Source organism: Aythya marila (assembly GCF_965140915.1).
Source record: "Aythya marila genome assembly, chromosome: 13".
In the NCBI taxonomy this organism is placed as follows: domain Eukaryota; kingdom Metazoa; phylum Chordata; class Aves; order Anseriformes; family Anatidae; genus Aythya; species Aythya marila.
Genome location: NC_139054.1, coordinates 6,196,436 through 6,221,740, shown reverse-complemented (window position 1 = coordinate 6,221,740; position 25,305 = coordinate 6,196,436).

Here is a 25,305-nt window from a genome sequence, read left to right as displayed (position 1 = left end):
ACTTTACCAATATATTTTAATTTCCTGGTACCCAGAGCTAGTAATCAAAATTTTGAAACATATTTTACTGTCTTTAATCTAAAGACCACCTCTTGATTAAGCTGTTTTTGAATAGGAGCCAGATATGTTTCCAACTGTGAATAAGGACCAGGTATTCAGGCTAGTCATAAGTTGGATTTGATTAGCAGCGTAATCCATTGGGCATGGAAATGTTTCACGAACATTTCAAAGCATGTCTGGATGCTCATGGGTTGCAGTTGTCTACCATGCAGGCGCTGTTGGATATAGCTTGTTTTGGAGAGAAAGCATCTGATTATGAAAGAAATAACACAATCAGGTTTTACATTGTAGTGTCGTCCAGAAAGTTATATTAAGAGCTGCCTGCAGTGACATGACCTGGGCTGCACACTGAAAATGTACTTTACTTTGGGTGCTTGGGGAAGGAGAGTCCAGGAGGATGACTGGGGCTGCACTGTGGCCATTCCTGGCCATCTGTCTTGCTGTGGGGTGCGCGTTCCCTGGCTTTTCTGGGGAAGGGGTGAGCACATCAGCCTCACTTCTGTATTCAAGGTAGCATCTAGGTGATGCAGGCAGAGGATGCAAACCTTCCTGTGTCATTTTCTTGAGATCCCAAAGGGCAGTGCCACAATTTGCTGTGCCAGTGTGAAACCACGTCTGAGCTCACTCTTCTATAACAAGCAGATAGGGCAGGAACAAGCAATCACACTGTACAGCAAGTGTGATGGAGAGACATGTGTTTGTGACATGGTCTTGAGGGACTGGAAATATAAAGAGACCAGAAGCAAATCAAATCCTCTATGTTTCTCCCAAGAAATCAGTTGTTTCTGGAATATTTTTGTCTCTTTCAGGAATAAGGTGTGGTCAGGAGAGAAGAGAGATGTAAAAACAAATAATACTCTCTGCGTGGCTCTATTTCAAAGCAAAAAGCCTCTGGTGGGTTTGACTAGTGCTGGGAAGAAAGCCTGTTCTCTTGCCAGGGTAGTTTCTTGTTCACATCTAACATTATTTAAGTTGCACCATGGTTTTTTACCTTGGTGTATCCTTCAGTCATGTGAGAATAGAAGCTCTTGCCTACAAGGCCTACTTGATGCATGGAAAATGCTTTGGGATTTTTGAAGGAGAGAAGGATAAAAGCCTAAACTAGCTATTTTTCACTGTAGTACTGTTAAAGAATTTTAATTGAATTTGGTTTAAGAGGCAGGGTATAGGTATGTTACTGTGTAAAAACATCCATTAGTAAGAATACAACAAACAGGCATATACATGGCGAGTTTGTTAGCAACTCCTGCTATAAAATTTTGGTGAAGTTTTCAGGGGCATATGTTGTGATGGGACTTATAATTCTCATCTTGATTCTACTGTTAGCTTTCTGTTTTTATATCCCTGGGGAAAAGTAGCAAAAACCAAAAACAAACAACAACAACAACAAAAAGATTAATGTAGCTGTTTTATAACAATCTATACAGGGTGGGAAAAGAAGCCCTCTTAGGCTTTGCCATTCAGTTCTGCAATAATAAATGAACTATCACAGTTCAAGATGCAGTTGTTGTTCTTTCACATCACCTGACTAATGCATCCTGACACCTCAATTATATTAAACATGAAGCCCCCCTCCAGCCCCACTTTGCACTGTGTCACAGGGAGCAAGCCTGTGCCTGCACCACGGGAACACTGGTGAGCAGCCTGGGCTGGATGTGGCCACTTGGTAGCAGGGCAGGGGGCGAGAACAGGGCGTCTGGCCCCATGCTGGCGTCAGATATCCCCACTGAGGCCTCTGCAGGGGCAATGCTTCTATTTGTGTGCCTGTGTACTTGCTGCCCTTAGCAAATTTAAAAAATAATAAGAGTGAAATCTCAGAGCTACCAGACCAAAACGCAGTGGTGTGCAGCCAGACGCTGGTGTGCCTTATGTACTATTGCCACAGATGCTTCATAACAGAGTAGAAGAATATGATCAGCAGCTATTGTGAGTGTAATGAAAAGAGCCTTTCAAAACAAGTGTGGAAGCACACTCAGAAAAATCCTTCTATTTATTTATATTGATATCTCTAATAAAATTGCTTCCCACAAATGTTTTGCAACTGACACTGCTTTGCCCAGTATCTGCAATAATCATATCCTGGTAAGGCAATCTAGCAAGGTGTTTTTTTTTTTTTTTCCAAGAGAAAACAATTACTTGTTCTTTTTTTTTTTCCGCAAAGCCTGGCTACACATCCCCACTGCTGCCCTCTGCCTTGGCATGGGCGCACTGCTGAGCTGCCTGTGACCCCTGTGGGACCGTGAGGCTGGCCCCTTGGTGAAGCCATTCTGAGCCACATGGCTGCCCCTGCCTGTGTCCCTGGGCAGAGCTGCTGGGCTTGGACACTTCCATACTGGAGCAAAATTCCTCAGCCCTTCTTCATGAAAACACAATTACTGTCATTAAATCCATACTGTGATACACAATGTCTCTGCGATACTCCCCGATGAGCCCATGCACCGAACCTAACGACTCCTACTGTAGCTAAATACCATGCTGGGCTGTTAAGACAGTGCCACACGTCTGGCTCCTACTGGTGATGAGTGGTCTACAAAGCAGCCTGATTACTTTCTAAAGGCCTGATATCATGGTAACACCATGAGGGGGCATGAAAAAGATGTCTCCATCCCTCCCTGCCTTTCCCTGCAAGGCTCATCTTGCAGACTGCAGCTGCTGCAGCAGGAAAGGCAGCCAGGGCTGGTGGCACTGCTCCTCCCAGGTCGGAGATGCTGCCACATAAATAGGCAGGTTGAGGACAGTCAAATTCAGCTCCCAAAGCACAGTTTTTTGCTGGAGTTTACTTTCCCCAATTGTGAGAAAAGAGGCCAAGGACCGGTGGCAGCAGTGCTATATGTGGCTGCTGCTCACACCCCTCACTTCTGCCCGCACCGTGGAGATGTACTGGTGGAGCAGGGCAAGGGCTGCCACCCCAGAGCTGTCCCTAGCCTTGGTTCAGAAGCCAGTAAGCAGCATGGTCCCACTGGCAGCCCTGGGTGTGAGTTGTTTCCCACCCCATGCAACCACTGCCACCTCCAGTGTTGCTGTGCCCCTTAGGAATATTAACGGAGCCCATAATATTTAATGGGTTTGCTAGTGATAATGTCATTTTAAGTGATAAATTGCTCCCTCATGTCACTGAATTCTGTTTCTAAATTTTTATGTATTTTTGATAGGCCAATTTATCCCCGCTGCAGTTCCAGCCCATGCAGTCAATGGCATTCCACTGGGGGTGAATTTTGTCTGCTATTTACAGTGTGTGCTTTTAAGCAGTGATTGGTGTGACAGTGTGATCTGTACAGCTGTCTCCCTGTATTTATTCTTTTGCCTATAAGGTTGATTTATACTAGCTCAAAAAAAAAAAAAAAAAAAAAAAAAAAAAAATAGCTCACAGCCTTTCATGTGAATGACTTTAAATAACTGATTAATGATTATTATTAGGATGACTATAATGGAACAAGGTTTACAGAGTTTATGGACTTGGATGAGCAATTGCACATAAAGCTGTTGTGTGTTCCTCTCCAACTCTAAACCTTTTCTGAGGTTTTCTTTATAATTGGCTGGTGCCCTCTGGGCTCAATCTGACTTGACATGCCTGACACAAGGTTAGCAGTGGAGCCGCCTGCATGAGGGATGTCTGATGTCTGTGTGCTCTAGGACGGCTCCATGCAGGTACCTGCAGGCAGCAAGGGGTGTTCTGCATCGGCCCTTGCCTTTCAGGAAGGTGAAATCCCTGTGCAGATGACAGTAGTGACTTGCAGGCAGGGAGCATACAGGTATGGTACTTGCACAGTACTCCTGGGCATTGTTTGCATGAATTTTGTGAGCTTAAAATGGTGGTACTTGATCTCCAAGGAAGCATCTTTCCAGGCTTGTGTGACATGAAGAGCCCCTAAAGCTCCATTTATAGAGCTGACTCTCTGTTTCTGTCTCTGTTGCTGCAACACCTTTAGGTGCAGATGCGTGCCTCACTAATGGTTAATTTGATGCTGCCAGGAGTCTCCTGAAAAATTTTGGAGAGGTGCAGCACTGGGTGAACTCATCTGCTTGGCTTTGTATTTCTTCGCTCCCACTGGACTGACAAATTGACTGACTGAATAAGGGCTTCCCAGTGGTCATAAACACCCACATGCAGCCAAGCTCTGCTGTGGTGAGTCCACACATCCTGGGGATGGGTATGGCACACAGACAGGCTCCTCAGGGCTGCCCTTGATCCAGAGATCAACACACGCATCCCCTGCCCACTGCCCCGTGGTGTCAGTAAGTACCACCCTGATGGCAAAGCCCTCTTGCCAGAGCAGCTATGGTTCACATAGCGTTTTCCAGGACTGAGGCTCCTGGGATGACTCTAGCAGTGTTATCCTGTCTGAGCTACCACGTGGGGTATGAAATATGGGGAAGGGTGGGTACTTCACGAATATCTCCATGCCATGGAAGAAGAAGGAATTTGCATGGCAAGAAGGGCCATGAGTGTTTTCCTATAGGTTTAACTCCTGGATGCTCTTGTTTTGATGAGTGTGAAAGGGTCAGTAGAAGCAGACTGACAGGAGAGGTGCTTGGTTTTCCCTAGTGCCACAAAGTGCAGCTACCCGGCTAGGCACACCTTTGCAGTTCAGTTGTAAGATTTGTCACTGTCAAAGTCCTAGGAAGGGAAACATAGCTTTTTTTATAAGCTGGCACTGTTTCGAAAGTACTACAGGATAAGGCAAAGTCTGGGAATACAAACTGTTATCATTATTGTTATTGTTATGGTTATTATTATTAATCACAGTTCAAGTAAACCTGCTTGAAAATTTCTCTTGTTATTTGCTCTACTTTCCACTGGGTTATGTTCCCTGAGCAGAGTTTGATTAAAAACTGTTGCATGTCATTTTGTTCACAAGGGTTGATGTGCTGTGCTGCTGTCACCTCTTTGCAGCCCAAATAATACGAAGACACATAATGGAAGTGGTTGAATACTTGCTACTGGTTTTGATCTTCTTCAAAATATCATTTTCACTTTATATGTCTAGAGAATAGCTGGCCTCCTGCCGTTCCCATTCACATCTTATCCTTGAACAATGAGGAGAAAATCTGCCTGCAGTAAATGTTCAGTTTATGTTGGGGAATTTTTCCAATACAGAAAAGAGAAAGGGAAATAAAGCAGCTTTATGAAATAATGGTGCCATTCTCAGATAAACATGGATATTTTTCCTGTTAACTTCATGAACAATGAGGAGTAAGGAGGTCAAATGTATCTGGACTCATGCCAGAACTGATTGTCTGTTCTTTCGTTTGAGGCTTTTAGGCTTTCTATATATGTATTTTTTTAAAGACTTCTGGACAAGACTTCTAACTCATACAGATTTTACCTTCTTATATGTAAAAAGGGCAGGTTTGTTACAGGTATAACAACATGGCTCTGGTATTTCAGTAAGCGTGGGCTCCACAGGGCTGATGAATGCAGCCCGCCTGCACCGGGGGAGAAGGGAGCGTGTGTTGCCTGGTGGGGTGAGGCTGTGTCTGCAGGGAGTGGTTGGTGTGAAGCCAGGCCAGGCAGGACATCGCTGCTGGTAGGTTCTTAAAATTGGCCATCAGTTTTGGTGGAGCCCAGGGAAGCTTTCTGTTGAGCTGTTTGACTGTTTGTAGCCCTGGGACCCTTCTCTGCTCCCCTGCCTGCCCTGACAACAAATCAGGTTGCTCGGGAGTACCATGGCCGTGTGAAACAAGCACATTTGCCAGCTTGACTCTGCATCCAAACATCAGTACAACTACTTTTTATTATTAATTTCAAGCTCCAGCTGCTGCCTTGAAGCATTTTGTTTTGTCACTGTGCAAGTTGCTGCTCAGAACAAACAAAAGGGAAAAGAATAATGAAAGCAAACCCCCTAAAACTCATTAGTAACGTAAAGTCTAGCAAGTATGGCTAACAGTGTCTAATAATCCATCAAGGTGGCTCATCTGTCAGCTATAACGACATCATCCCTAGAAGTTTACTAACAATTTATAAGGTCTAAGCAGAGTTTAGTGTTCATGGCAGCAGCACTGTGATGGCTGGGTGCAGGAGCCAATGCATGGCCAACAAACAACACAGTGCCCACAGCGCACAGGAACCGTGCAAATGCCTGTAAGCCCAAAGGACAGGGTCTCCTTCAGGCCTGGCTGCAAAAGATACCGAGGCAGTTGGTGCCTGGTTACAGTGCTTTGCTCCAGGGAAATCACAAAGCCCATCAGAGCTCACTGAGGAGGTGTGGGTCCCACCAAGCCCAGGAGCTGCCAAGGTTGATCTGTCTGGCTGAAAGTCACTCTAAGGGTTCCACAAGACTATCTGTCACCAGAAGATGCTCTCTCTGTGCCTTTTGCAATGTCTCAGTCACCTTCTTTGCCCTCCCTTCCAGTGACTTTTCCTGTGCCCTCAACTAATCCATCATCTGCTCTGGGCATGGAGAGCACTCCGTGGAGCATTTGCCACTTTATGCTGCCGACCTTCCGGCGCTGCTCCCGCTGCAGCTCCCAGCCTGCTCTGATCCGCTCTCCCTTTGGAGTCTGCTGACATGTTCTGGTTTTCAAACAGCTTCATATAAAACTGGAAGGTCTCAAATCCAGATCAAGGCTGACATCCGCTGTTGCTCCCTCATGCAACCAGCCTGCTGCCTCCCATAGGGCTAAAGCCGTTGTTTTTGCTCCACTGTTTGTGGGGCTAATGCATTTACTGCTGCTATCCCCACTGGTGAGGGTATGAGTGATGGTCACACAATCACTGCGAAAGGCTTAGAAATGCATTTAAGTGGCTTGTGTTTCTCTGTGAAATCTGAATTAAAATCCCCACCCTCAGCAAAAATGAAAAGGAGAAACACCAACAACTTAAAAAATACATATTGCTTATAGGGAGTCTGAGGCTTTGCTGTCTTTTTCTCCAGACAGGAATGTTGTAGCATTGCCTACAGAGCCTTTCTTCTCTGCATTAGACGAGCGAGGAGATTTCATTTCATACATCATTTACAATGGAGTGCGTCAGGAGCAGAGTTGGTGCATATTAACACAGGGATGTGGGGAGAGAGTTGGGTTCTTTGAAAGTTTCAAAGCATTTCCACTGAGGAGGGGAACCAGTGCTGCTGATTCCCTTTCACTCCCTTGCAGAAGCTGCATGTACCAAAAGCCCATGAAATGGAAAGAGAAGAACAAAGGCAATGAAATGCCTGTAATGTTCCAGCATTAGTGAGAGCTGGAGTAACACAGAGATGGTGTGGAAAGCGACCCCCTAAGTCTCCAGCAACTCTTCTGTCTCTCCTCCTCGCTCTCCTAGCTGCCTCCTGCCTTCCTTTATATTCACACTGGAGTCAGCACAGGGAGGAACCACGCTTGGAAAGAGTGGTCATGGGTTGGGAGAAGGTGAGGAAGACATCCTGCTCCTTTCTCCTTCCATCCTGCTCCTTCCTCCTTCTGGCCAGCCACTAGTCATCATCACCCTTTCTTCATTGGCCCATATTTGAATTCAAGCCAGGTCTTTGGAGCACTACAAAATAGCCACCTTTCATATTGATCAAAAAGTAAGTCTGTGAGATAATGATTTGGTTTAAGAATCAATTTTTTTTTTTTTTTAATATGTTTGGTTTGCTTTTGATTTCCTCCTGGAATTTGAAGCCTTAAGATATACTTGAGAAAACTGGAAATTATAGCTCACTATGAGCTCTAAAACTAAAGCTAGGGAAGATGTTGTTGTCTTATCACAGGACCCCAGGGACTGGATCTTTCTGGAAAACATAAGGTACCACAAAACTTACCATAAAAGCTGTGGGACAGGCAATGAAATGACTGTGTCTTCCTTCCTTTGTTGATGTGCAGTTTCTCTCTTTAGCAGAGGCTGAGCAGACTGTCCTGCTAGGGAGAGGAGAGAAGTCCCCAAAGCACTGTGACACTGTGCCAGCATCTTTCCATCTTCCTTGTGTCTGGAGAGAGCCACTGGGCAGGGGCGCATGGGATCTACAGTCTTCATACATGAAAATGCTCTCTAAATGCTGTACATTTCTCTTTCTATAGAAAACCACCTAAAATATCTTGGATTTTGGACAGAAGTGTCTGGCAGGGAGTTCTGGGAACAATGCCAGTATTAAGGGCATCTTCCAGTACTGTTGCACCAGGAATGCAGTGATTATCTTGTCTGCCTGATGCTGCTTTTTCATGTGTGTGATTGTAGGTCAAGGGATTGGGAAGAGATTTAAGCAGGAGTTCCCCTGGCTCCTGAAATTAACACAAAGTCTATCTTGGCTGTTATCAACATGAAGACTTTCTTGACTGCTGTAAAATTCACATCCAGTTCTGGTGGGTCACCTCAGTGCTATCAGATCTGAGGGTGAGCAGAAACAGCAGAAAAAATGCCCATTACATCTGGGAAAGTCTACTTTCAAGCACTCTCAGGTTTGTTCAGTAATTGATGTTGATCAGAGATGTTTCCCTGGATTTACAAAGTTTATTTTCAATTAAACTATTGACTACTGGTAGTTGCTCAGAGTGTTCTCCAGAACTGTTGATGGATTTAATTCACTCAGGAGAGATTCAGCTTGCTCTGGGTGACTTCTACAAGGTTACGGGAGCAACACACATGGTGGGTTTCTGTCGGCTGCTAGTTGTGTCCTGTTAGAGTTAGGAAATGGAAACTTTTCCCATCCCTCCCCCATGAGTGTGCTAAAAACTCCACAATCTATTTTCTCTCACTCTTCACCTCTTCTCCTTTATATTGGCTGCTTTGCACCAAAAGCCCCATAGTTACGTGCACTTTGACACTTGCATTTCAAAATGCCTGATTGTGGAGTGCTGCCAATACCAGCAATTGATCTAGTGCCACAGACTGGCTTAATTATTCAAGGTCAGTCTCTCTCTGTCTCTTCTTGTCCGGGGAGTAGCAGCTATGGGGAATAAAACTTGAACAGTCTTTAAATTTTAATCATAAACTTCAGTAAGTCACAGATTTGTTTTGCTGTATGTGTTATATTTCTGTTGTACTTCCTGCAACTTTTCCAGCACCAGTGCTCAAAGCATGTCTATATCACTTGGTACAACAGTGAGCCTTTGTAAAGCACAGTATTTTACACTGCTATTTAAAATGCATAAGTTGTGTGATCTAAGCAGTTTCCAGTTCACTTTTGAGCTCCTGTAAAATGCATCCCTTAAGGCATTTCAGCTGAGCAACTAAGAAGGTGAAGGTATTAGAGGTTGTGAAATGGCTTGTCTGCTAAGTCTTTCTATGTGCATCTCTTCAGATAAATCTCCCGTGACCTCCTGCTACAAGCAGAACATTAGTTAAGTATCTCATTGGTAATGGAGTGTTCTGGACCTGATCTTATATTATATTAAGGACCCTTCATGCTGTCTGGGAACACGTTGGCCTTCAGGAAGGATAGGAAAGGTGTCCCTGACAGCACACAAGGTGCAAGCAGTTCCATTAAACAGTGCTGGGCTTATGAAAAAGACCTCACTCCAACCCTTCTGCCAGCCATGGGCACCCAACTGGGCCAGAGGCTTACTGGGATGCAGCTCCAGGTGTGCAAGGCACACGGCGCTGGCTGCAGCTGGGTGGGCTGGGAAGACCCTGGGATGATGCCTGCCCACCACCTGCCAGATGGAGCATGTACATTTTGGGGGGGGGGGGAAATAAAGCCCAGCTACTTTTGCTAATTTTCAAACTCTTGGCATGATTACAGTATCTCTGTTTTACAGCACCCGGCTATTAGTGTAAAGCACTATGCAAGTCAATTAATGATAATGTCTCTTTCCTTGAGATAAAATAGTTCATTCTCACAAACCGGCCGGGATGCACAGAAAGCTGAGCTGCATGTTGCCCTTGATGGTACAGGATGAATAGAAGCGTGGATTTGCTTTCTTCCCGTGCAGTTGCTGGCTTTGTCACAGATTTAAAGCAGCACTGTTTGAAGCTCTGCCTCTATAGCTGTGTTATGCTGTCCTCCTTTGTAATGAAAACTTCTTCTTTTTCATCATTTTTAATTTCAAAGCCTTCAGGGGTTAGCTTCCTCAAGGCTACATCTCAGTCTATGAAGAACTGAGTGTCTAGCTATGTTCTTCCTCACCAACCCAGTGGCCAAGGCTAGTTGGCTTTCACCTTTCCCTAACAATAGTTTATAGCTGTTGGCTGGTGTTTACCCAGCTTCTTGGCTTACTTTAATACCTATTTCTAGATAAGAGGCCATTCATTCTTGAGCTGGAGCACTCACTGCTAGTTTGGGGGAGGTTTGTTTACTGCAGTAACCAGCTTGATCCACATGTATTCCCATCACTCTCCCTTGCTATAACCTACAAATCTCTCCAACTTATTCAGCTCAATGCTGGAGATGGTTTTTGAAGTCTTCTTTAAAGGGTAGTGAGTGCCCTTAAAAATTTTCTCTGCTTTGAAAGATTCTACCTGTTCTAATGCAATTCCCTATTTTAAAGATAGGGAATAAATATCTTGGGGATGGTTGGCTCACATACAGCTCCTATCTCTTGAAACATTAATGGTCCATGCTGTTTGATTCTTTTTGAAAGTACTCTGCTCCTGCTTTGTTTATTTAATTTCTTTTCTCTGCACTGGGACTTGCCAAACGCAGTCGTGTCCCCCCACCTCGCTGCCACCCTTTCATTCACAGAAATCAGTGAGATGTAAATATGGCTCATTTAGTTTGAGCATTGCTAACGTTTGTTTCAAAAATCAGACATGAGGTCCCTTGAATTTTGAAATGGGTTTCAAAAACCTACTTGAAAAAATAAATTCTGAATAATTTCTGGTTTTGCCTTCTGTATTTTGTGCCTTTGAAGGTTCACAGTTCTGAGCCTTCATGTGCAGTCATAAGAGATTGAAACTTGTTTTACTGTTAATAACTGCTGCATCCCTTGCAATCACACAGTTCCAAGAGGGAGCCGCTGTAGGAAATGAGCCAAGCCAAATATTGCAGCTTAATAAACTCCTAAGACTTGACAACAACAGATTTTGCTCCTGAAAATTGCCCATTGGTTTGCCTATAGCAGCTACAAACTCTGGGGCAACAACTTGGGAATACAGAGCACCATGACTGCTCTAAGGGTTATACACAAAAATAAATTACTCCGTATTTGCTGGCCTGCATTTTATGACCAAGAACTTGTTAACTCAACCTAAAAGCTAAAGGCTTGCCTCAGCATAGAGTCAGAGACCCCTGCACCTCCCATTCCTGCATTTGGGAGCCGCTGCTGTCTGGTTTGGGGATTACAGCAAGCAGATTCGAAGACAGTTGTGCATTTGTGCCCTGAAGGGTGTATGGACCCTTAAGGGGTTTTATCCTTCCAGCCAAAAAATGCCACTCAGCACTGGTTTGTGTCAGAGCTGGTCTTCCAGCCCTGGGGCTGAGTTTGGGCAGTTTGATCTCCACCAGCAACACCCCTCTGGTGTGCCTTCACCTCCTTGGAGCTGCACATCCCCAGGCTCAGTAGTTAGAGCTGTCTGTCCTGCACTAGCACCACTTTATAGCTTGTCCTGTCCCGTGGCAGGTATCCACGGCTATTGGGCCGGGCATGACTGATGTCTCCTCTAATTCATGTCAAATGTCAAGAAGAGAAAAGCACAAGGAGCAGGGGAGAGGAGACATGGTCCTGTGCTGGCAGGCTGGGGGAGCAGTGCTGGGGCCAGCACCGAAGCCTCAGCACCACGGGGGTGAGCACAGAACAAAACTGCTGGCCACACATCACACCTGGAGATGTGCCATCGCCTGGGGGTTTTGCAGCCTCTTGTGCAGGAGGTAAGTGGGGGCTGATGGTGAGCGATGAAGATGATGCAGCGTGCCAGAAATACGGGCTGCTTTTTTTCTTGTATCACTGCTGTTGTGATATGTTGACAGCATCACGCAGATGGGCAGGAGAGAAAGCTCGGTATTCCTGTGGCTGGTCATCGCTACCCCGCATCCGGGTGACGTTCACAAAGGCTTGCCCAGTGGGATCTGCCTGCGTGTGCGGTCCCTGACTGACACCATGAAGCAAGGGAGACCACAAGCATATGTGCAGAGACTTGGCGTTTAGTAACAGAAGCGTGTACAGGCAAGGGCTTAATTAATCAGACACACGTTATGTGGGCAGCTAGGGCTTGCGGGCTGGTCATCTACCCCCAAACTCCCATCAGTACACATAACTCCTCTTTTCTGCCTTTTGAATATGTCTTTCATCTTGCATGTTAACAAGACACAAGATAGCAACATAGGCTTTCTCTTTTCCTCATTTTTTTCCTCACACAATATATAAATATAAAAATATATACGATTTATATATATACATATACATAAAATGATATTCTGCCTAAATACATGCAGACAGACACACACGAAGCATGTTGCAGAGCCTGTGGGAAACACTGTCTGTAATGGAGCCTGCTAATTATAGCAACTCTAATGGCAGCTTTCCCCCACCCTTCCCTACAGCAACTGAGATCAAAACCTTTTTTGTTTAAAATATTTACTGTACAGCTTGCAAAGCTTTAATCAACCTAACATGACGTTTCCTTGCAGCAGCTGAGTAATAAATATGCAATTAATAGGGAATTGAAATACACCCATTAGCTGTTTGCAGAGTCTCTGCTTCCCCACTGTAAAAATGCTTTCAGAGCATTTAACGTTCCGTCCGCAGTCGGCAGAGCTGCTGGAGCAGGGGGAGAGAGGCACCCCTTTGTCTTTCGGAAGGGAGAGGGATGAAAACATTGTAGGAAAGCTTTGTAAAGTTTGCAGCAGAAACCAGGCTGGCTCCTGATCTTTCGGCTGTGCCTGATGGGTGGCATCTCCCCCCAATGTCGGAGGGAAGGAGTTGCCTGGGAATCAGGCTTTTGAGACTGTTGATTTTGCTTTTAAGCACAGCTCCACACAGCTCCATGGGTCTCGGCATGCTGATTCCTGGTGGCTCCATGTTTGCCCTATGCCCGGCTAGCAGCCCGGAGCCAGGGCTCTGGCTGTGGCCAGCCCCCTGCAGCAGCTTGTCCCACAGCTCCCCAGTGCTTTCTGTTGGGATGTGTCCTCTATGGAATATTAAAGCTGCTTTTTAAAAAGTTAGTTTCCTTCCATGTTTGCAGCACTGTCTTGGCTCTGTCTCAGGTAGCAGGAGACAGTACAGAAATGGCTAGAAGACCCTTGAAAACTAAGCTTATGTGGCATAACCATCAGCTTCAGAGTCTTCTCCACACCTTGGTCCCATGAACCATGAGACAAAGTGCAGCCCCAGCCCAGGACACCAGCATCAACCAATGCAGCAGGCCCAGCATCTTGTGACTGCTGAGCCCAACAGAGCTGCACAAATGGGCACAAAATGGGCTGGATTGTGCCCAGGCGGGTGTCACGGCACCAGAGTTCATGGGATCCCACAGAGCCACCGCCTTATTCTCCCCATGGCAGTTGCCCACCCCAGGGGAAGCACATAGGGCCCCAGTTGAACAGCCCAGTGTTTTTTGGGGGGAGGAGGGACAGGGCTTGAGGCACCATGGTGGGCTTGTGCATAGAGCATCGCCCGAGGGGATGCTGCTTCACAGGAAAACCTCCCCGTCACACAGGGAGGAGGCAGCACAGAACCGCGTGCCTCCCAGCTAAGCATTAGTGAAGCTTTTTAATCTCTCACTGTGGGATTTCTTTTTGCTTCTGCATTGTGCCATAAAGTATTTCAGACAAGGTGACATTTTCCATCTGCATAAAGTGCTTGCAAACAGTGTGAATTTAACTTTTATTGGTTTGATTTAGGAGTATGGGAGTCTGCATAAGTCTTGGTCTCTCAACCTATAGTCCTGTACTTTAAGTGATGAATTAGTCAGTAAAATAAACAGGGCATTATCTAGCTGTACACACGTCTGCATCTTCCAAACAAAATTAAACCCTGTTTGAACGTATAAAAGCTAATGATGGTGAAATCAACTTGGCTATAAATTACCCAAAGCTCAAAACTAATCCAGAACTTTCTGAAGGCCTGGAAATGCTCCATCTCCTGAAGCAGGAAATGCAGCAGCGTAGGACACAGGACGGCACTGTGTGGCCACTGCCAGTACCAGCTTGTCCATCTTTCTCTCCGTTTAGGTGCTTCTCGCTGCCCACAAAGTTTGAGCTGTGGAAGGTGCAAGATACCAACATTGCCATGGTTCACATTTTCTTTCCCACGTACAGTGGGAAAGAGCAATCCATCAGTTACCATCCACGGCAATCGACAAATGTTGACGTCTTAATGGCAACCGCCATACCTGCAGCTGGAGCGAGATGGAATACTGATGGAGCAGTTAGTACCCAGGATGGTGATGTGATTTTATATTTCATTTAACCCAGAACACAATACGCTGCAATGTATATATTTGTAACTGCTCCCTTGATGGTCTCTCCGGAGTATTATAAAGATTTATCATGTAGTGTTTGGTCAATACTAAATACCGTGAAATGTCAGTAGAGCACTTTTTGGAATTGCTTGAGCAGTAAATAACAGAATCCTACAATATCCAAAAAGGAGCGAACAGGTGAGCAAGTAACCTTAATGAAACAACAACAACAAAAAACAACAAACACAATACCTAACCTTTAGAAAAGAACAACAAAACACCAAGGATTTTGTTATTAAGTCCCCTTGACTTTTAATAAGATGTATATATATGTCATTTAACTGCTCTGATAGGGGTAGCCATTTAGATCAGGAAATCTGGTGCCATGGATTTTTGAGTCCAAGCACCACATCAAGTTTCCCCCACTCCTTTTACCACCTTGCTCCTCCTGTTCCACAGCCCTGTGTCAGCAGCCGTGCCATGGCCAGAGAGCCTGCGAGAACATCCTCTGGGTCCTCTCCAGGAACCAGTCCCAGAAATAGCAGCTGGGAGGTGGCGTGGACACCCCCACCCCGTGCTGACACATTTCCCTCACCATTGCTTCTCAGCTAATGGTAGGATTGATCTAAGAAAACCCTCCAGGTTTTTTTTTACAGATCAGAAGTTGGCTCCTGCTTAAACATATGTGTCTCTTTCCCTGTCTCTGACTTGCAGAATAGCTGCTAACTAACCAAAAGACAACATGGTGAGCTGAGGCTATTAGTGACTAATAATGCCATTTGCAGGCAGCAAAGGCTGAAAGGCTTCCAGAGCAGTTAGCAGTCTGCAAGTATCTCCCAGAAATGCATGAGCAGAGCTCCTGTGCAGCAGCCAAAGAGCAATTATTCTTGGAAAGCACGTCTGCCTCATGGTTTAAAATCTCTTCTAGTGTATCAAGTTAAAAAAAAAAAAAAGAAAAAGAAAAAGAAAAAAGTGCCAAATGAAAGCAGAGAAACCAGAATAAAGGGCTCTGAGTGCTGTGAATGACCGTGAATGCAGGTGGGTGCACCTGGTGACACCCTCTGGCTCTGTGCAGGGTGCCCGCAGCAGCGACAGCCGGCAGGGCTGGCCGCAGCTGGAGTCTGTCCTTGCGGAGGCGGCCACAATTTAGTCCCCTCTCCGGCCTTCCCAAGAGCAGAGACACAGGCAGCATGCAGAGCTCTTCAAAAACTGCATTTGTTAGAATGTGTCTCAGTCAAGCAAGCACGCATTTTTTTTTTCTTTTGACTTTCCTTTTTTTTTTTTTTTTTCCCCTGCAAATGTCTCAATTGTAGCAGAAGTAGTTATATTCCTAACACGGTCATTTTGAGTGCAGCTCTGTACACAGCTCTGCTCTTTAAAGAACTAGCATGGATCCTAACAGCTCTCCAGGCAGGAAATCTGGTGGGACCTCTGCTTTCCTGCTTACTGATCTAACGCTGGATCCCTGGATCCCAATGAGCCCATCAATGCAGTGCCTTGGTAGCAAATAATGATGCAGGGAGTCACCAAAGGACTGTTTTATGGTCCAAACTTGTTAACTACAGAGAATGGTTCTTTTGCAACATTATTATAGTTTTTGCAAATCACTGTTGCTTGCTAGTTTATTCCACATTTTTGCTTAACCACTCTTGTGCTATTTTTTTTCCTTTAAATGGCATATTTCAGTTCCTACATGGGGCTTATTCTCAAGGATTTTTTTTTTTTTTTTGTGTGTGTGTGTGTGCTTTTTCTGTATGCTGCTGCATCTTTTTTGTGGTTCAGTTATTTTAATTATGCATTTTATTTTAAGTACATTGTTTTATGACATCATTTGTTAATTGTTCAATTATCACTCTGTTCCTTCGCTGCTCTGCAGTGTGTAGTAGCCTTGAAGCACTGGAGGAGTGTGCCACGAAGAGAAAAATATATGGCCTAAAGACCCAAAGATGCATTGTCGACAGTTCTGCACTATTTAATTACATGCTGTTTGGCAAATAATTAGTAAGAAATTAGCTTCTTTCTCTCTATGGGAAGAGCTTTTACAATTTGCCACCAGCCCCTGCCAGATGAAGCACGCTGCTCCTGCTCGTGGCACCTCCATCAGCCTGCGAGCGGCAGAAGCTGCGATTTGCACAGGTCAGGGCTGGTGGCACCTGTGGGGTTGCCAGCTGATTGGGACTAAGAGCATTTCACAGCACCACAACATCAGTATGGATTCTGCTGGGTGGTTGTATGGTACTTAAAAGGTGCAGGTTAACAGGAGGTGCATTTATCCATCATCTCTTAAATCCCTCATCTCTCCTGCTGCTACAAGCCCATGCTCCTACTCTTTAATTTACTCCCATACCAACTTGCTGATGCAACTTGCAGCATCGTGTCTCTCACCTCACCCTTGACTTGGAATGCCAGCTCCCTGATTCCCTTTGCACCCTCTAAAAGGTGAGAGAGCCAGTGGGGTGCACCTCCCCATCATTGGTGCTGCCTGAATTTCAGTGGAAGTAATTAAAAACAGACCAAAACCCCAAGTGATTCAGCTGTTGTGCTGAGTGCTGTATCTGTGGCCGCCGAAGCAGTCAGGTACACACATTTCGACAGATGGATGAAAAGAGCGTTGCGGTCTATAGATGCAGATCTATTGAGTCGCTCTCTTTCAGCTTGAGAAGATAAAGGTTCGTGTCCTCTCTGACAGAAGAAGGGCTGATATTGGTCTTGTGTTACCTGAGCTGGTTCTTGCTGATGAAGGTAGCACTGTCTGGTTGAATTAGCAGCCTGGGGCATGCCCAGCAGCGAGCAGTAGGGACAAAAGAAAGGCAGACCTTAGTGACTTTGAATGACCAGGTTTGGGTGACACAGAGTAACTCCCACTTGAATTTGTGAGACTAAAAAAAAAAACCTGATCAGAAGTACCTAATTCCTCTCTTACATTGAGCCCTGAGTTCAGTGTAACGCTTTTACCCTCTGCAAAGTTGTGCACGCTTTCTGTCATCTTTTTTATCATATGAAGCCCTACATCAGCCTGTAAATTGGTTTATGAGACTGAACTCACCGTTACATAGCTCAGACAAAACACTCCAGGTACTCCATGGCATGCCCAGGTACAAAACGGTTTAATTTGCAAATCCTTACTGAATATTAATTTGGAAGGGCTGGGTGAGTTGATGGTTTATATTTCTGCTACGAATGCAACAGATTGTGACCCATTCATAATGCAAGCCTGAAAGAGAACTGAAGGTGCTGAGATTCACCATATATCGCTGCAGTATCTCACTTGTTTTACAGTAATTTGATGCTGCCTGAACACAGTAGTCGACCTTTTTTACTCCTGCTTGCAGGGTAGAACAGCAGGGATGATAAACCTTATGCTTTAGTTCAGAAATAGCACACATCACTGAGAGCGACCAGGGTTGCACCACAGGAGAGTATGCATTGTGGCAGCTCACAGCAATTCTGATTACTGAGGTTTATTATATATACAAGAAAACCATATTGCCCACTAGTGAAGTTTCACATTGGTCTAAAATCTGTTTAGGATTTGATTTTTAAACCTAACCTCTTGTCTGGGTTTATGTCTCCTGGAAGGTATGTTCCTGTAAGAGACCTGCATGGCTCAGAGTCCTGTGAATCTGAAATGGGAACATTTGTGAGCACTGTGATGGTCCTACTCTGCCTCGAGATGGCAGTGACCACAGCCTATGTCAGCTAATACACATTTGCCTAAAGGCAAAACCAATGGCTCACTATGCCCCAAGTCAAAGGAAATTTGTGAGATAGCTACCTGAGATGCAAAGGGAAGGAAGTATGATCTGTGCATGGAGGGGCAGTATCACCGTGTCCACTTTCCCTGCACAGCCTCACTGTGCCCAGTCTGTGGAGGACTGCCTTTGTTCTTGGGGCAGCATAACCATGGAGAAACTTCAGCACAGTATGCAGAAAAAATAAAGCAAACTAGCACTAGAAAACAGAGCTTGGGGTCATCTGGGTGCTAGATTGCATCTACTTTTATTTATACAGAAGGAAACATAGCATGAGTAACGGCTCTGAAGCAGCTACACTGGGTATTTATTGCAGAGAGATGACTGGGACAAATGAGAGCATTTCCACTTTTTCAGCAGGTGGTGCACAATGAGCGTGACTCTCACAGTGACCGCAGACCTCAAAACAGTGGGCAAGTGCCTTCCTTCTAGTAAACCATATAATCTCTTTCCAAAACCATGAAGCCCAACCTCAGAGATCACAGGGATTTTGCCTGATTAAAGACCAGAATAAATTTGAGGGCCAGGTTGTCTGGCTGCTGTAGCAGCAAATGTGGGAGGAAGGGCCTCGGGCTATTTTCCTTGACATGGAAAACTTACATGACACATCATTTGATGTGTTGATTCTATTTTTTAAACATTGCATAGCAGAGACCAGAGCTGGCTGCAGCTCAGTCAGCCGTCAACTCTGCAGTCCAACATTTCTGCCTTCTGGGGCAGGAGCTGCACCTGGCCCTCGTGTCCCTGCTGGCAGCAAGTGCTCTAACACATGGGCATGAGCACCTTTTCTCAGGTGTCTTCTCCACTACAGTACTAGGTAATCATAATCTCCATGTTCCTCCATGAACTATTTGTGTGATCACAGCCAGCCTTTGGCACAATTTCTTGCTAACACTGTAACAGTAATGGCACTCTCATAACAACTGTGCTGCCACCAGCTGAATCTATACTGCAAATAATCTCACCTGGCTCAGAGTCTGCAAATTGCCTACATTGGGGTCAGTTGTGAATGGTCCTGCAATATGTATGGCCCCAGATGAACCCAGGCTCTATGTGGCACGCTCCAGAGGAAGTGTGGCTTGGAAATTGCATTCCATCCCTATTGCTAGTCACAAAAAATGGCAAATTCCACTGGAACATCTGGCATTGGGGCTCTTCTTCAAAGGTGACAACTTGGAAGGAAAGCTTTCATCTGAGGAACTTCCTGAGTTCTTCTTACATTTCATATGTATGAAAGGAGACATTCTGAAAAAAGGGTTGCTTGGGAGATTTGAAGTGGCATTTGGCTGGTGGGATCTCTCTGACTGGTGCTGTTGTGTGAGAAGGACAAAAGTGAGCCTGACTGTCAGGCCTAGGAAAAAAGCATGCAGCTCAGAACTAGGGGGAAAAAAAAAGATAAAACTGTACTTTCTGCTTTGTTGGTGGTATTTTTTTCTAGTTTTAAAATCAAAATCTACCCTAAATCTTCAAGGTTGTTTTTTTTTTTTTTTTTCCCCTCTGATTTGCTTTTCAATACTAACATTTCAGAGCTTGTGGACAGATCTTTAAAGATTACAAGAAACGATAGTGTTGAAGTACAGAGACAGCTGAGACTCTTCCAGTTGGAAGAATTCTCCAAACTGCACTTCCTGACAGAGGCAATGGGAGATGGCAGATGGTGGATGGCATCTTGTTTATCAAAACAAAAACTGTGGGATCTCTTGAGGTGCTGGAAAGCCTATGCAGCTGAAGTGAGAAGTTATCTGTGTGCACTTACCAGCTATTTCCTCTGAAGTGAAAAACTGCTTCTTTTTGGTGCAACTTGCAGAAAAAAGTGAGTTTAGCTAAGAGGAGTTAATATGCAGGACATTGGTGCTGTGCTGGGTAGGGAGATAAAGCCACCAGGGCTGCCACACCTCTTACAGGAGCCAGGAAGCCAAGAATTTTAACCCACAAATCCATCACTGAGAAGAACAGCATTCATGCCATCCAGCGAGATAAACTCCACTGAGAACCTCAGTTTCAGTCATTTTAGACCACAGTTTTCCATGTACTTTCCTTGTGCTCAGGTCTGTGGCATCCAGAGAGTGATTGGTATTCTTGCCTTAATACCCAAATTATACAGAGACCATTCAACCAAAGATGCTATAGGTCTGTTTTTTCTACACATTAATATAGCCAGATTCTGTAAGAAATGCAAGTCTTCAGCATTTCTAAATGCCTAATGCTATTCCAGTTCTGGCCTGGAAAGGGCAATTTATCCAATTGCCTCATTGTATACTCCAAATGCCCAAATAAGTGGGCTTTCCTCAGCAGAAAGATGGAGCACAGCTGTAGCATCCTCACGAAAGCTGCCCCAAAACTGGACGTAAATGCCTCCCACAAAGGACAGTTAGAATTAGCAGGTGCCTCCTTTACAGCTGTGCAGTTTGTTACTGCTCCCCCCTATGGAAATTGCTGAGTTGGTTAGGTAGGTGGCAAATTATTCTACGTACCAATGCAGATGTGTACCCAAACAGATGTGGTCATTCTGTCACTGGGGCAGAGCCAGAGCAACTTGACAGATGAGAATGGAGATAAATTGAAATTAGAAAAAAAGGTATGGAAGGAGAACTGGAACCCTAATGTTGCTTTTTATTTCAAACTGATCTGTACACATGTCACACAGTTGGATGTATGAATAGTAAATTATTCTATTCATTTCTTACTCTTGATGAACAGTAAATTAGTCTAATAACATTTACTGTTCAATTCATTGATTGTCAGAGGGAGATTAGAAGCAAATAGCTTTTAAGTCTTTCCAGCTGCAAACATTAGAGTTGTCTAAAGTTATGATTTTTGACTGTAATTAGCTGCAGCTCTCCAGCACCCCCCACTCCATCCCCATAGCGTGAGCCCACCTGCCCCAGCCCCATCCTGCCCACAGAGGCTGGTGCAGCCCAGGTGATGGCATGGAGCTCAGAGCACTTCAGCAGCTGGACTTCTTGCAGCTCCCTTGCCAAAGCAGGTAGGGAAAATAACTAATTGGTTAAAAACACCTACTCCAATAGCTTAATGGTGCTGCACAGCAAGAATAAAACCTGGAGCTGTGAGGATGGGGTTTGTGTGTGTGTGAATGCATGTGTGTGTGTGAAGTCAGGCTCTGCCATGGCATGAAAAGTATTTCTCTTCTGTGTCTGGAGGGTCTGAAGTGCTCTTACACAGGAGGACTTCACTGAAGTTGCTGTACTGACACCAGTGGAATACAAGTGTGTGAGTGAGGAGAACAAGGCCCATAAAACAGCAGACGAGTCAAGTGAATTTAAGACGGATTTCTGCCTTGTACCTGTTGTGCCTCCTGTTTGTCATCCTCCTGCCTGTGGCGATGGCTCTGTGCTGGGATTTGGTCCTATCAGTAGGAAGGCGCCACTGGCTATTTAACAGACACGGAATTACTTGTAGCCAAAAGAAACCATAAACAGCAGAATCATTTCAGATGCTACCGGAGCTTGGAGTTGTTTATTACCTTTATCTACACGCTCAGCTCCCCCTTTTTTTTCATGAGACTAAAGGAGTAAATAAAAGTAGCCTTCTCTTGATATGCGAGTCAGGTTTTATCTCTGTCAGAGACATGTTGTGCTTGCTGCAAGCTGCAGGTGGGTGGAAACACAGGTGCACTGGGGGAATCGAGCCTCCTGCCCACGGAGCAGCCCTGCCAAAATGCCACAGCAGCTCTGCAAGGCCAGCAGTGGCCAACTCCAGCACACCCTGTGACTCGAGCGGTGCTGTGGCTCCCAGCACGTCTCAAGCAGCACAGGGACAGGTGAGCTGAGAGGCACAGTCAGACACTGGGACTGATGGGGCTGCCTCAGCTGCTGGAGACCCAGCTTCTGCTTTCTCAGCACATGGGCTTCGTGCAGTGATAAAGTGCTGCTCGATATATTTCAGGGAAATTCTTTTCCATTGCAAAATGACAATCTGTATTTTTTTTTTTCTTTAAACTTTCTGTGTGCAAATAGTTGATTTTTGGTGGATTTTTTCCCTGGGAGGTCTGAAAAGGTATTTCATTGACTTGGAACATGTCAGGTTTGTTCTGTATTTAGTTTTGCATCACCTGGGCTGCCTGGATTGTCTGCAAACAGTTCTCCACTTCCAGGGCATGTTGGCCTGACTGAGGCTGACTCATCTGCTGGGCCTGGAGCACGAGGTGAGGGAAGGGAAATACAAGGGGTGGAAGCTGCGGGGAAGAAAAGGACCACAATTCCTGCCAGCAATCTCTCAGCTGGATCTCGAAGCAAGATCTTATTAAAGAAAAAACTTCTAATTTCTATTTCTTGGAAAGTCTGCTCATTCCTTTTTTTTTTTTTTTTTTTTTTTTTTCTTCTTCTTTGCTCTCTCTACTTCCTATAAAATGACCTATAGTCATGAAAAAATATCAAAATTTGGGGGGAACTGGAACTGTGATTGGAGTAGGTTGGTTTTAAAAGCTTTACTGTTCATGCATTTTTTATGCAAAGGTTTTCAAATAGAAGTATGCACACACCTTAACAACAAAAGGCTATAATGACTACATTGTCACCAGATAAAACTGTACTAAAAATAAATAAACGCTGCAGTTTAACATGATTCAGTAGGCAGGGTTCTTATTATTCTTCCACCATTCAAAGGAAGATTCAGTTTCAGCATAATATACTCCATATCTCTGTGGCATCTCTCTTCCAACTTGTGCTTCTTTCAAAGTTTCAACCTGCTCATGAATGCAGAGGGTTAAGAATAACCACTGGCATGAGCATTGTGGTCACTGATGCATATTTTTAAGTGGTAGGACACAGTGAAGAATCTTGGTTTAAGTGTAATAAAAGTGAGGTCCCGGTTTGTTAATGAGGAGCATTGTCTGCTGCAGACACTAATTTCACTACAGGGTGCAGTCTTCAAACTTTTCATTCTAATTAGAATGCATTTCCATATTCTTTATCAATTTCTTCTCTTACTGAAATCTTCTCAAATGACCTTTTTTCTTCTCTTATGACTCATCCAAAGATTTTTATTTTTCCCAAAACAATCATTCAGATGCAACTGCATTTTTCCAGTAAACACGTTCAAAAATAAATGACCTTGCCAGCTCATGCCTACACAGTGGGAGTAGGGCATTAGCAGTGCAGAGGCAGCTACTAATAATACACAGGAAAATTAAGTACGGGAGAAGACCATCTTCCTCTAATTCCTTGAGCATTTAATTTCCAAATGCCCTGCAGTGGAATGTGCCTTGATCAGGAGTTTAATGGCCACTGATGGAGTTCCAGCAGTGGGGAAACAAGTCCCAGCAGAACAAGGGGCATTTCGTGCACAGAGGAAAATAGGTTATCTGCTAAGGAGGCTTTCTTTTCTTTTCTCTCCTTCAGTCCTCCACAGCTGTGTCCAGTTCCAATTTTTATAATAAAGTAAATTATTAACTCAAGTTGACGGATTGGTTGGTGTTGGTAATAGGCTTTCAAAATGATTAGTGATATATACTCATTACCCAAATTAAAAAGCCATATTAAAAATAAGGAGAGGAAATGTAGCAGCATTATCAAAGTAATAATTTCTACTTAGTGCATATCTTTCCTGAACTTTGGCAAATGTTGAATTATGCAACACAAACACTAATCTGAAAGCATTCTAATTAATGATGGTATTTCTTTGCTATCAAATTAAAACCAACACATTCACAGTGCATCTGACTTAAATGTTATTGCAAGATCTTCACAGGTTGAGGAATACTGTTGATGTGCTTCAAAATATTGTACCTATATCCAAGTTAGAAGGCCTGAGCTTTATTCTTCCCTCGTGGAATAATTATTAATGGGAAAGACTTATGTAACTCAATGTTTATCCAAATATTTGCTTTGTTATTCAGTAATTCAATCATTTTGGGAAAAAAAAAAATAAAGCAGAGATGAATATCTTGACATGAATTAATCACAGTGCTTTGTTATCCAGAGCTTGCTATAGTTTTCACCAACTAACAGAATCAAACAGTTGCTTTCACATTAAAGATGCTTTACAGATGAAAACACATTTACAAAACTTCTTTCAGAATAAAACAATAATCAGGCAGCTAATTAAGCACACTGCAAGTACTGAGCTTTTGAGTTAAAGACCTGTCCAGGCTGTAACATCATTTTCACTTTGTTATTATATGCAGAGAGCTAATAAAAATATAATTTTGAAAAAAAATCACATTAGTGATTTGCTAGAGTGAATGTAGATGTCAAAAACACTAATCTAGAAAAGCTGTCAGGAGTTTAAATAGATTTTTCACTGACTTGCCGTTCTTAATTATAGCTCAGCACCCTGTAGAGGTTAAAAATGCCAGGTTCCTTCGAAACAAACCACGAGCTCCTTACCATCTCGTCAAATTCTCCTTCTCTTCCTTTCAAATGGATCAATCAGATGCCAACACATAGCATTTTTTCGTTTATGTCTTTTCTTAAGCTTCCTTATCCACTGCAATTATATTTTTACCCAAACCTATCCTGAAGGGGATAGAAGAGATTTCATGGAAGAAGCATAATTGGCAATTGAGCTTGTTCTTTCTTGGGCTTCTTTTATGAGAAAAGATAGCATTTTGTGTTGTAGGAATTCAGTACTTAAATTAGGGGGTATGCTGGCTACTTAGTTAAATAATCGACAATAATCAGGTCAGGAGGGAATAGTACATAGCTTTCACTGTTTTGTATTAATTTTTCAGATAATGTAATTCTACATACTATCCAAGTATTTCAGAAAGCATCAAAAAAAAAAAAAAAGCTGCAAAACAAAGGATTGACAAGTTGCTAATCCAATCCTCTGACTGTCACAGGGTGCCATATAAAAGGGATCCTTTGTTCTTTAAGAGCTGATTGAGTTCCATTAGTATCCATATTCAGAGCCTTGGGCACAATATTAATGCTAATACCGTTGTTACGGAGATGGAAAGCCGTTAAGACTGAACAATAATCAGCTCACAATATCATTGGACATATTCATGCAGCATGTTGCATGGTGAGATCTGATAGCTCTGAACCTTTCTAAAGAGAACACGAAAATCCAATTAACATCTTCTGTGTAAACCTCCTCAGCTACTTTCACTGGAGATGACCTTGGGCAGCTGTGTTGCAATTTTGCCAAAAATCTCCATTATGTCTTTAATTCAGCAGTGTTGTTGGGTTTTGCCAAAACAGAAGGCCTGGCTCCACAGCCCGCTCCTCACGCTGGGTGATAGCCGTGCACACAAGTTGTTTCAGCAGCCACTGGCATACT